The sequence below is a fragment of the Schistocerca americana genome, chromosome 7 (genome assembly GCF_021461395.2).
Source record: "Schistocerca americana isolate TAMUIC-IGC-003095 chromosome 7, iqSchAmer2.1, whole genome shotgun sequence".
In the NCBI taxonomy this organism is placed as follows: Eukaryota; Metazoa; Arthropoda; class Insecta; order Orthoptera; family Acrididae; genus Schistocerca; species Schistocerca americana.
In genome coordinates, this window is record NC_060125.1 from 435,127,539 (window position 1) to 435,140,310 (window position 12,772).

A 12,772-nucleotide genomic window follows, 5' to 3' on the forward strand; every position below is an offset into this window, starting at 1 on the left:
AATGGATAGGTTAAAGTTAGATATAGTGGGAATTAGTGAAGTTCGGTGGCAGGAAGAACAAGACTTTTGGTCAGGTGAATACGGGGTTATAAATACAAAATCAAATAGGGGTAATGCTGGAGTAGGTTTAATAATGAATAAAAAAATAAGAGTGCGGGTAAGCTACTACAAACAGCATAGTGAACGCATTATTGTAGCCAAGATAGACACGAAACCCACGCCTACTACAGTAGTACAAGTTTATATGCTAACTAGCTCTGCAGATGACGAATAAATTGAAAAATGTGTGATGAAATAAAAGAAATTATTCAGATAGTGAAGGGAGACGAAAATTTAATAGTCATGGGTGACTGGAATTCGGTAGTAGGAAAAGGGAGGGAAGGAAATGTAGTAGGTGAATATGGATTGGGACTAAGAAATGAAAGAGGAAGCCGCCTGATAGAATTTTGCACAGAGCACAACTTAATCATAGCTAACACTTGGTTCAAGAATCATAAAAAAAGGTTGTATACATGGAAGAAGCCTGGAGATACTGACAGGTTTCAGATAGATTATATAATGGTAAGACAGAGATTTAGAAACCAGGTTTTAAATTGTAAGACATTCCAGGGGCAGATGTGGACTCTGACCACAATCTATTGGTTATGAACTGTAGATTAAAACTGAAGAAACTGCAAAAAGGTGGGAATTTAAGGAGATGGTACCTGAATAAACTGACTAAACCAGACGTTGTACAGAGTTTCAGGGAGAGCATAAGGGAACAACTGACAGGAATGGGGGAAAGAAAAACAGTAGAAGAAGAATGGGTAGCTTTGAGAGATGAAGTAGTGAAGGCAGCAGAGGATCTAGTAGGTAAAAAGACGAGGGCTAGTAGAAATCCTTGGGTAACAGAAGAAATATTGAATTTAATTGATTAAAGGAGAAAATATAAAATGCAGTAAATGAAGCAGGCAAAAAGGAATACAAACGTCTCAAAAATGAGATCGACAGGAACTGCAAAATGGCTAAGCAGGGATGGTTAGAGGACAAATGTAAGGATATAGAGGCTTATCTCACTAGGGGTAAGATACATATTGCCTACAGGAAAATTAAAGAGACCTTTGCAGAAAAGAGAACCACTTGTATGAATATCAAGAGCTCAGATGGAAACCCAGTTCTAAGCAAAGAAGGGAAAGCAGAAAGGTGGAAGGAGTATATAGAGGGCCTATACAAGTGCAATGTACTTGAGTACATATTATGGAAATGGAAGAGGATGTAGATGAAGATGAAACGGGAGATACGATACTGCGTCAAGAGTTTGACAGAGCACTGAAAGACCTGGGTCGAAACAAGGCCCCGGGAGTAGACAACATTCCATTAGAACTACTGACAGCCTTGGGAGAGCCAGTCTTGACAAAACTCTACCATCTGGTGAGCTAGATGTATGAGACTGGCGAAATACCCACAGACTTCAAGAAGAATATAATAATTCCAATCCCAAAGAAATTAGGTGATGACAGATGTGAAAATTGCCGAACAATCGGTTTAATAAGTCACGGATGCAAAATACTAAGGCGAATTCTTTACAGACGAATGCAAAAACTGGTAGAAGCCGACCTCAGAGAAGATCAGTTTGGATTCCGTTGAAGTATTGGAACACGTGAGGCAATGCTGACCCTACGACTTATCTTAGAAGCTAGATTAAGGAAAGGCAAACCTACATTTCTAACATTTGTAGACTTAGAGAAAGCTATTGACAATGTTGACTGGAATACTCTCTTTCAAATTCTGAAGGTGGCAGGGGTAAAATACAGGGAGCGAAAGGCTATTTACAATTTGTACAGAAACCAGATGGCAGGTGCAAAAGTCGAGGGACATGAAAGGGAAGCAATGGTTGGGAAGGGAGTGAGACAAGGTTGTAGCCCTCCCCGACGTTATTCAATCTCTATATTGAGCAAGCAGTAAAGAAAACAAAAGAAAAGTTCAGAGTAGGTATTAAAATCCATGGAGAAGAAATAAAAACTTTGAGGTTTGCCAATGACATTGTAATTCTGTCAGAGACAGCAGAGGACTTGGAAGAGCAGTTGAACGGAATGGATAGTGTCTTGAAAGGAGGGTATAAGATGAACATCAACAAAAGCAAAACGAGGATAATGGAATGTAGTCGAATTAAATCGGGTGATGCTGACGGAATTAGATTAGGAAATGAGACACTTAAAGTAGTAAAGGAGATTTGTTATTTGGGGAGCAAAATAACTGATGATGGTCGAAGTAGAGAGGATATAAAATGTAGACTGGCAATGGCAAGGAAAGCGTTTCTGAAGAAGAGAAATTTGTTAACATCGAGTATTGATTTAAGTGTCAGGAAGTCGTTTCTGAAAGTATTTGTTTGGAGTGCAGCCATGTATGGAAGTGAAACATGGATGATAAATAGTTTGGACAAGAAGAGAATAGAAGCTTTCGAAATGTGGTGCTACAGAAGAATGTTGAAGATTAGATAGATAGATCATATAACTAATGAGGAGGTATTGAATAGGATTGGGGAGAAGAGACATTTGTGACACAACTTGACTAGAAGAAGGGATCGGTTGGTAGGACATGTTCTGAGGCATCAAGGGATCACCAATTTAGTATTGGAGGGCAGCGTGAAGGGTAAAAATCGTAGAGGGAGGCAAAGAGATGAATACACTAAACAGATTCAGAAGGATGTAGGTTGCAGTAGGTACTGGGAGATGAAGAAGCTTGGACTGGATAGAGTAGCATGGAGAGCTGCATCAAGCCAGTCTCTGGACTGAAGACCACAACAACAACAGGAAAAATATGTTCACCTGGTATTCACCCTAGATGATTAATGTCAAAAATGCCATTATGTAACAGAATATTGCCAGCATCTAGATCGTCATTATTTTCAAAACATTTTTTTAAATAAATCACTAAGACAAACGTTCATACAGAGTTATATTAAATACCAATCATTATCTAAAATAATCATTTTCCCAAATATTTCTAGAAGTTTTTCAAGAATTCTTAATATCAAATTACATAAGATAAACTTAAAACTTTTTAAAAAAATGGTTCAAATGATTCTGAGCACTATGGGACTTAACATCTGAGGTCATCAGTCCCCTAGAACTTAGAACTACTTAAACCTAACTAACCTAAGGACATCACACACATCCATGCCCGTGGCAGGATTCGAATCTGCGGCCGTAGCGAAACTTTTTAAAAAATCCTGTGTATGTCTTACAAAGCGACAAGGACGCTAATTTTATGATATCTATAAATACTAGAAATCAAAGGTCCAGTTAATAAATTATGATGTTTTTATTCTGGAAAATGTACACCGCATCTGTTTACCAATAGAGCTACTGCTAATATTTTGCAATTTTGTTGGCAAACATGCTGTTTACAGTTTTCATGATGCTTTAGGCATACGTCATTAAACGTCCAGTAGGTCCATGCCTTTATCTAATGTGACATGATAACACCGGTTTGTACTACCACTGCACCATCTTACCCACTGTATGTTTACTTTAGGACCTGTCACAGGTAAAGTAGTGATGAATGTGAGTACTTGTCATCGGCGCTGTAATGTGTATGTATATAGCTGATATTTTGAAATGGACATGATGAAATCTAGTATAGCTCACAGCGCTAGCATGGACTTACATTGTACAGCAGCAATTATCGTACAGAAGAAGAAGATTTTGTAATGATGTAAACGAAAGTATGATGTTATTCGTGTACATCAAATTTTGGATACAGTTATGTGTATCGTTATAATAATTGCTGTATCCTAGCATTTTCGGCGCCATATTTTGCATATCCGAAGATGTAAACAGAGAATTGCCGAAACTGGTAATCTACATCCATAAGTGATTTTAGCGATCTCGGTAGCTGAAGACTTATTCATTCTTCATAATACTACTGTTCGCACCAAGGCTGACGATGTCAGAAGTGTGAAAAGATGTTTTTGAAGCTGCAGCAGAAGAAACTGCCAACATTTCGTGTTGTGAACATAGTTCCACAGCTATTTAACTCAGGTGGTACTCACCTGCCTGGCCAGGTCTCATTGAGCTGACGGTGCTGTCTCTGCTAGTAAAAATCAGCCACTAGTCGTTCATAGGCTGTGGGTGTGCTTCCTGTGTTGAAGCCACCACAGTCATTACTTTGTGACTGGACAACCTCTGTGTTACATGTGCCTTTTCTCCAGCTTCCACACACTACCTGCTGTAGGCCTATAATCTGAAATTAGTTTATCTAGCTGCCGGACTAATCTTCCCCCAATTGTAAATATAAACCACCAGCTGAAAATATCATAATTCATTTATTGTTTTAATATATCTTGTAATTATTGGCAAATCATTAATTGCCTTCTACTTTTATGGCAACTCGGTATAGTAGTTGTGTACGCAGAACATTTTTCTGCCAGATTTTGAAATATAATATTGTAGTTCTTGGTTTCCAAAAATTGGTACGAGGAACTGCAGCTGCACTCCTTTCATAAGGCAAATATACAAATTAGTAAATTGTTGATAACTATCTGTTACCGGCAATTGCACTCAGACATCAATAGTTTTGTCATTGTGAGTGATGGTGAGTAAGTGAGCTATACTGTGGGAAATAATGTCAACAGTCCTCATGAGTCTGCCTATTCGAGTAAGCACTGATTGTGGCTTCCCTTCCCCAACTCCTATTGTCACAATGTACGACGATGTGGCACCCACAAAGTCAATGCTGGGCAACGCGTACAAAGGGGCGTGAGTAGCAGCACATATCTATGCATCGTGCTATTGAAGCAGCTATATATTATACAACAGGGACACGATGCAGCAAATTTTATAACGTTTTAACATGGTTTGTGTTCACCAATATAAAACAAAATGTTCGACCGCATAGTTCACTTCCTAGGGATTGAATTTTTATTTTACTTTCTAAAGTGGCCTGTTTTATTCATCAGGGTTCAAGCTATCTCCATACCAAATTCCATCGATATCCGTACAGAGGTTTGGTTATGAAACAATAACTGAGCTACTTTCACATTTAATGACATTAATAAGGAATTTCTAATGTGATGGGTTGAAAATTATACAAGCATTATATTCATTACGCTGAATCGTATTATGTAAAACATATCAGTCGATAAAATAATTTTCGCATACATGATCAAGCTCAAAGATGAAAGAGTAAAAAGCTTTTTCTAAGAGAAGAAATATTTCTCTAATGTATTTATTTATTTATTTAACCTGATCAGATTAGGGCCATCAGGCCCTCTCTTACATCGGACCAGTGATTCACACATGCAGCATTTCACACATCAGAGTCACATCATGACAATAGTTTAAATAAGAAAATTAGATTACTTTAGTGACAATATGAATAAAGAGTAATGACTAAGACCTAATAAAGTAAATGCTCACAGTCTTTTTACATCAGGTGCTATACATACAAATTATGATAAAAGCAATAATAATAACAGTAAAAAAATCAAATACTAATGATAAACATGACAAAAATTGGCAAAAGGAATGAAGATTTCTGCAGATGTACATTAATATCTTGGTGTGTAAAGTAGATGTTTACTAGTATAGCGAGTTTTGGGGAAGGGAGATTTAAGGAGGGGGAAAGAGGGAAGTAATAAGGGGAAGTGCATTCATGTACAGAAGAAGGCATTACTGTTGCTTAAGTAGATACGTCATTAACTGTTTTCTGAAGCCGGACATGTTTTTAAGCCCTCTAACATAACGAGGGAGGTTTTCCGGAGTCGGGTTCCCGCTACTGTAAAGGACTTGGAGAAGGTGTCTGAGCGATGCACTGGAACAGAGACGATTTTATTATGATGGGAACGTGTGTTTCTGTCATGTTGTTCTGACATATCCCGCATCTCGTGGTCGTGCGGTAGCGTTCTCGCTTCCCACGCCCGGGTTCCCGGGTTCGATTCCCGGCGGGGTCAGGGATTTTCTCTGCCTCGTGATGGCTGGGTGTTGTGTGAAGTCCTTAGGTTAGTTAGGTTTAAGTAGTTCTAAGTTCTAGGGGACTGATGACCATAGATGTTAAGTCCCATAGTGCTCAGAGCCATTTTGTTCTGACATAAGCGTCAAGGACGAGGAGAGATATGAGGGACAGTGTACATTTATAAGGCAGTAGATGAGACAGAGTGTATGGAGATCTCTGCGTTTGTCTGCACGCAGCCAGGACAATTTTGCATATGCTGGTGAAATGTGGTCAAAAAGTCGAACATCGCAGATATATCGGACGCAGGCATTCATGACCAGTTCCAGACGTCTCGAATTTTCGTGAGAGAGGCCTTGTAGGATAATATAGCTGTTGTTAATGATTGGGAGTATAAGCGTTCGTACTTATTTCTTTTTCAGATCGAAAGGGAAAAGTTTTTTTATATTTTTGTAGGACATGAAGGGATGCTGACGCTTTTTTGCACACTGCAGTTACGAGCTCTGTCAAATTTAGATTTTCATCTATTATTACTCCCAAATTCTTTGCTGAGGGAGAGAAGTTAATATTTGTTCCATTTAGGATAAGAGATGGTACGTATTACCGATGTTTTGGGCTAATGAGCTTAGAGTTACCAACAAGTACCGCTTGGGTTTTAGATGGGTTTAGTTTTAGTCCTATCTCCTGTGCCCATTTTGATAGTGCGTCGAGGTCAGTATTGAAATTTTTAATAGCTTTCTTAGGATTGCTTGGTTTCGCACTTACATACAACTGAAGGTCATCAGCATACATATGATATTTGCAATAGGTCAGAACCGATGACACATCACTGACATACAGAGAGAAGAGTATAGGACCTAATATTGAGTCTTGGGGAACGCCTGACACTACCAGCGCCATTGTGATTTTATATTCCCGGACTGGACGGGTTGCTGACGAGACGTCATGTATGAGAGAAACCATTGCACTGCTCTTGGTGAGAAATTTAGACCGCTAAGTTTGGCTAATAAGATGTCGAAGTCGACAGTATCAAATGCTTTGCTGAAATCTAAGAAGCAAACGATAGTCGCTTCCTGTCTGTCCATGGCAAGTTTCAGGTCATCTGTCACCTTTATCAGTGCGGATGTTGTGCTTCGATGTTTACGGAAACATGATTGGTATTCGTGTAGTAGGTTGTTAGTAGTTAGGAAGATGGTGATCTGGTCATGGACTATATATTCTAAGGCCTTTGATAGGCAGGAAGAAGGCAGATGGGACGGTAGTCGGAGGGTGCTGTGGCGATGTCCCTTTTAGGCAGTGGCTTAACTTGTCCCAATTTCCAGGCCTCAGGGAAAACACTTGTGATTAATGAATCGTTGAAAATGTCTGTTATAGAGGACAGTAGTAGATCAATAATAAGTTTTACCATCTGGACAGTGGTGCCATCATGTCCAGTAGATGCTGATCTAATCCGCATTATGGCTTTCTTGATAGTATTGCAAGTGACGTGCTGTAGATACAATTTTTCTTTGCTACAGTCGTTCATCTCCATGAAGTAGTCAATGATTCTCTGGTTTTTTTCCGGTTCAGTTGTGGTTGCAGGTAATGTGAAGAAACGGTTTAGTTCTTCAGCTGGGACCATGGGATTTTCTGCAACTTTTATTTTGCCTAAACCGAGACTACGGAGATTTTTCCACAGGATAGCTGGTCTTCATCTATTGTCAGCTAATGTACGGGCATGGCTGAGCGTAGCGTTTCTCACCGCTTGACTGACTATGATCGTTTCTGCTCGTATACGGTATGATTTTCAGGTGTAGGGTGTATCTTACATGCTCGATGTGCAGCGTCTCTGAGATTCATGAGCTGTTTTAGTTCATTAGTCGGTCAAGGTGCAGGTTCCCTTTTTACTTTTCTGGTCTTTATTGGAGCATATTTGTCATATAGTTGAGTAATTTGTTAGTGAAATCATGCAATTTGTCGTTTATGTCCATGAGGGGAGTAGAGGTCGTCCCCCAGACTATTTCTTGGGCCTCAGTTTCGAGTTTAGGCAAATTTATGCGTTTGAAGTCTCGGTATGTAGACAGTTTTTGTTTCTTTCTAGGACATTCTAGTGAATACGTCATGAAAATGATGTCATGGGCAGACATGCCAGGCGTAGATATTTTAGAGGTGCGGATTATTCTGTTTGGAGATTTCGTTGCGAGTATATCTATGAAAGTGTGACTGGTAGTCGTGAGATGAGTAGGTGCCAGCTGAAGTAGCGTCATATTTGAGGGAGAAAGCATCTTCTTAAATTTCCCAGTGGAAGGACTACTGCGCAGAAAATTAATGTTAGTGTCACCTGCTATAATTACATGTTCATATGACGATTTGAGACTAGAGAGGGCAGTTTCGAAGCACGCGATCCCACCTACTTTAGGAGATTTGTAAAGGACACATATTAAGCGCTTTCTGTTAAATGATTTGATCTCTATGAACATATAATCCTCTTGTTTATTTACATTGTGGTCGGATGTATGTAGTACAGTAAGTGACTAATCAGAGCGTATGTACGCCCTTACTCCGCCCCCTCGTCTGTTACATCTGTCGTGCCTGAGAAAGATATAGCCATCTAGGTTTACAGAAGTTGTAGGAATACTTGGTTTGAGCCAAGTCTCTGACAAAAGTATTACGTGTATGTCAGTAGTTTGAAATATGTATTTGAACTCGTCGAAGTGAGCTGGCAGAGATTGGACATCTGCATGTGCAATATGCAGCTTGGTGCGTTCAGGTGTTGACTGCCCGAGGAGACTGCTGACAGATTTTTGCAGGTCGTGGTTAGCGGTGACTAGAGGGTCTGGCATGACGAGTGCTCATGGCTGGCAGGGGAAGGAATTTCGCTAAACACAACGGTAGTAGTCTGCACGTAACGGTAGAGTGCGATATTAATTGCACTTACGAGGATAATAACAAAGTATGATGGTGGGTTGCTAATTAAAGATGGAAGTGAGACTACCTTATATAATAATTAACAAAATTACACGAGAAAAAAAGTTACAGATGAAAATAGTTGATAATACAAATAATAACAAAATTACTGAGAAAACAATTAGAGACAAAAAATAGTTATGTGGAGAAACGAAAAATTTGATAATACATTAGTTAAGTTACGGTTGACAGTGAAACAGTATAAACATACAGGCTAGTGGCAAAAACATACGGAGGAGATAGAGAAGATCCAAAGAAGAGCGGCGCCTTTCGTCCCAGGGTTATTTGGTAACCCTGATAGCGTTACGGAGATGTTTAGCAAACTCAAGTGGCAGACTCTGCAAGAGAAGGGCTCTGCATCGCGGTGTAGCTTGCTGTCCAGGTTTCGAGAGGGTGCGTTTCTGGATGAGGTATCGAATATATTGCTTCCCTCTACTTATACCTCCCGAGGAGATCACGAACGTAAAATTAGAGAGATTCGAGCGCGCACGGAGGCTTTCCGGCAGTCGTTCTTCCCGCGAACCATACGCGACTGGAACAGAAAAGGGAGGTAATGACAGTGGCACGTAAAGTGCCCTCCGCCACGCACCGTTGGGTGGCTTGCGGAGTATAAATGTAGATGTAGATGTAGATGTAGATGTATCCGGCAAATGAAAGTCACTAGCGAGGAAATGGAAATTGGTAATCTTGTCACTGTGGTTCGAGATCCTTGTGTTAGTTCGCGTCAAATCGCAAAGGAATCTGGCATGAGCCAGAGTAGTGTTGTTCGTGTTCTGCATATCCATAAATAACATCCTTACCATATCAGCCTTCACCTAGAATTAACTGGTACGGATTGTATGCGATGCATTGAATTCTGCCGATGGGCTCAGCCTCATATTCAGAAGGATGACACATTTATGCGTCGTGGCCGGCTCCTTCGCCAGACTTGACACCTGCGAATTTTTTCGTGTACGGATTCGAAAAAAGAAATTATTTATGAAGACACTCTAACTACACCTGAAGAAATACAAGAGAGAATTGTCAGAGCATGTGCTTCGGCAAGTGCCGATGTGATAAGGAATATCACTCAATCCATGATAAAAGGATTGCAGCATTGCACTGATACCAATGGTCATCCCTTCGAACACCTTCTCTGAATGGACGTTCATACCACCTTTTTGACCTTCAATGACCGTACTGTTACACATCATTTGATTCGTCTCGATATCCGCTATCAGAAATAAGTACCAAACTATAGCATGGCATTTAAAAAAAGAAAGTTGACCTTCATATCTCTGACACGACCCAACCTAGCAACAAAAAACCATGCAACTTTTGTCTCACAAACTTTTCAGCTCCTGTCATACTTTCGGTGTTATTCTTGGTGGCAATAGTTAGTGACTCGCTCTGTATACATAAACTAACAGTAACAATCCAATTAAGGCCAGGAAAGCTACTTAGGAAATCTTGCTGCGAACAACGACGCCAATTTTGGCCATTAAGCAGATGAACGGACAGGTTTCTCGACACCCCAGCGCCAATGGTACAGCTTTCAAGGCGCCCCCCCCCCCGCCCCCCCCCCTCCCCCCTTGCGGCACTGTGTGGCCACGAACCGCTGGCTGTGTGAAGGGATTCATTTGGCTTGGACTGGTTCTTTCAGGTCACCCCCACTTGAGCTGGTACCCAGAGGCTGGTGGTGGGGAAACGCCCATAGGAAAAATTTTAATGGTAAAACTATAAAGCCCCTGGCGTCTTGATTTTAAGAGATCTGCTAGCCGGACGCTTTCAGTACGGCTCTGTCTATGCGGCTGTGCAAGCATGTGCACAGTTCTTCCAAGAAGTGAGCGTATTGTGTGGGAACTTTCCCTTGCTGCATTCTCCATCATTTACATACAGTTAGGCCCTTAAAAATGTTCTCGATAGTGTGACTAGCTGCTCAAGAGCAATGTGGGGTATCTAGGTTTTCTGTAGAAGTTGTGTATTTGTGTGCATGGACACATGCATCTGTGAGGGTACCTGCGTGTGTGTGTGTGTGTGTGTGTGTGTGTGTATGTGTCTGTGTGTGTATGTTTGTTTGTGCTGTACTGTACTATACCATTTGTCTTGCTGACGATGCAAGTATTATAATCAAGCTGGACAGTCATTTCAACATCAGATTTAATTTTTCAGAAACTAATTAATGGTATCCACGAATGGACTGTCACTGACTGAATATAAAACACAACACATGCAGCTGACCGTTGCACAAGGCCTAGCCACGTCATTAAATATAATGAGGAAAATCGACAAATTAAACAGGTTGTTAAGAAATTTTAGCTGTTTGTGTTTATAAGAGCTTCAACAGTAAACCACATTTTGCTGATCTTAAGTCTAGCAACCAATCCCCCATGTCGAAACTTGCACCGAATTTTTTTTTTTATATGGGAAGAATACGCTGAAAGAAACAGAATGTCAAAATTGTAGTGTTAAGAAACACTGCAAGTCTGTTTAAGAAAATGTTGAAATTTGCCAAATCCATAGCGCACCAGGTGGCTGCAGAAATGTACACCCCTGCCGTAGCTGTAGCAGATAACGGATGCAACACGGCGGGCACACATCCTCGGACGACCGTCATCGATAAACAGATAACATGACACAAAGTGATCATAATCTGTAAAGCGAATTTCAGTTTCTGTTCATAGGTTCTCTGACACAGTTCAAAGTTACTCTTTGATGGAATTTGGAACTCACTTAATATTCGTATTCTTGTTTTAGAAAAGAAGGTAGAACGGACTAAATTTTCTTTGTGATTTCTTACAAATACACCACCTGTCTTTGTACAAGTTACAGAGTCTCACGGTATTGTTGAATCCAGTTAATGTTTCTAACGTTGCGAAGATGACATTTAAAGGATGTGGTATGCAATCGAGGTCATCTACTGCTCCTGAAGCCGTATGAATGTGTTATCTATTAGTTAATTACTTGGACACTCATACCAATCACGTCAACATTTCGTTACAAATTCTGGAAACATTACAAGAAACACTAAATAACTCAGACGATAAATGAATTTTGGTTGAAGCGGTGATTTTACTGCCAATTAATGTCCACAGCAAAACTGGAGTACCTTTCAATCCCAAAGAAAGCTTCCAGTGAGAAAGAAATGGCTATAAATTTTTGGTTAAACGAGGGAGAGAAAAAACTCTTTGTAAGGTGGCTATAATTTCGCACCTTACAAGAACCCATCCAAATACTTGCCGTGAGCTGCAAAAACAATTAGGTATCATGTGCTAGGGTGTACATCGTATATATGAATGTATAAAGGAGACTGACATTGTCACGTTCGCCTTGTAAATAATTGTTAACGCTTATTGCACGAAAGGTGATGGAATGTTTTTATTATCATTCTAGTAGAGGTTGTAACGACAGTGGAACTGAAACAGCACATGGAACGCAGGCCCTGGGTGGAAGGCCCACACTGGTGTTGGTCCTGCTTAAACACTGAAAGTAGCTAGACAGACGTTGGTACACCTGAGCGCTGAGGCACAATAGAGTCGTGACCGGCCGGTTTTGTAGCCAGACGGGGAGGATTATACTTCGGAAACTACGAAAATCTTGGACAAACCTAAGAGCAACGAGGAAACGTCACGTCAGGAACCACGCAGGCTGGGTTATTTCCAAGGATTTTTCTCAGAAGCATACCATTGTACGAGTATAGGATTTTCCTCGCAAACTTTCCGCGCTGGACGACAAAAGACTAAAATATGGTTGGTAGGCGTTTGGAAGAATCTGTAGAGAGGGAGAATATTCCGTGGCTTCGGGAATATGATTAGTTATCAGAATTACGATATTGAGGAGCAAAGCCTTGCTGGAAGGGAGTGCAGCCGGCCAGAGTGGCCGAGCGGTTAAAGGCGCTACAGTCTGGAACCGCACG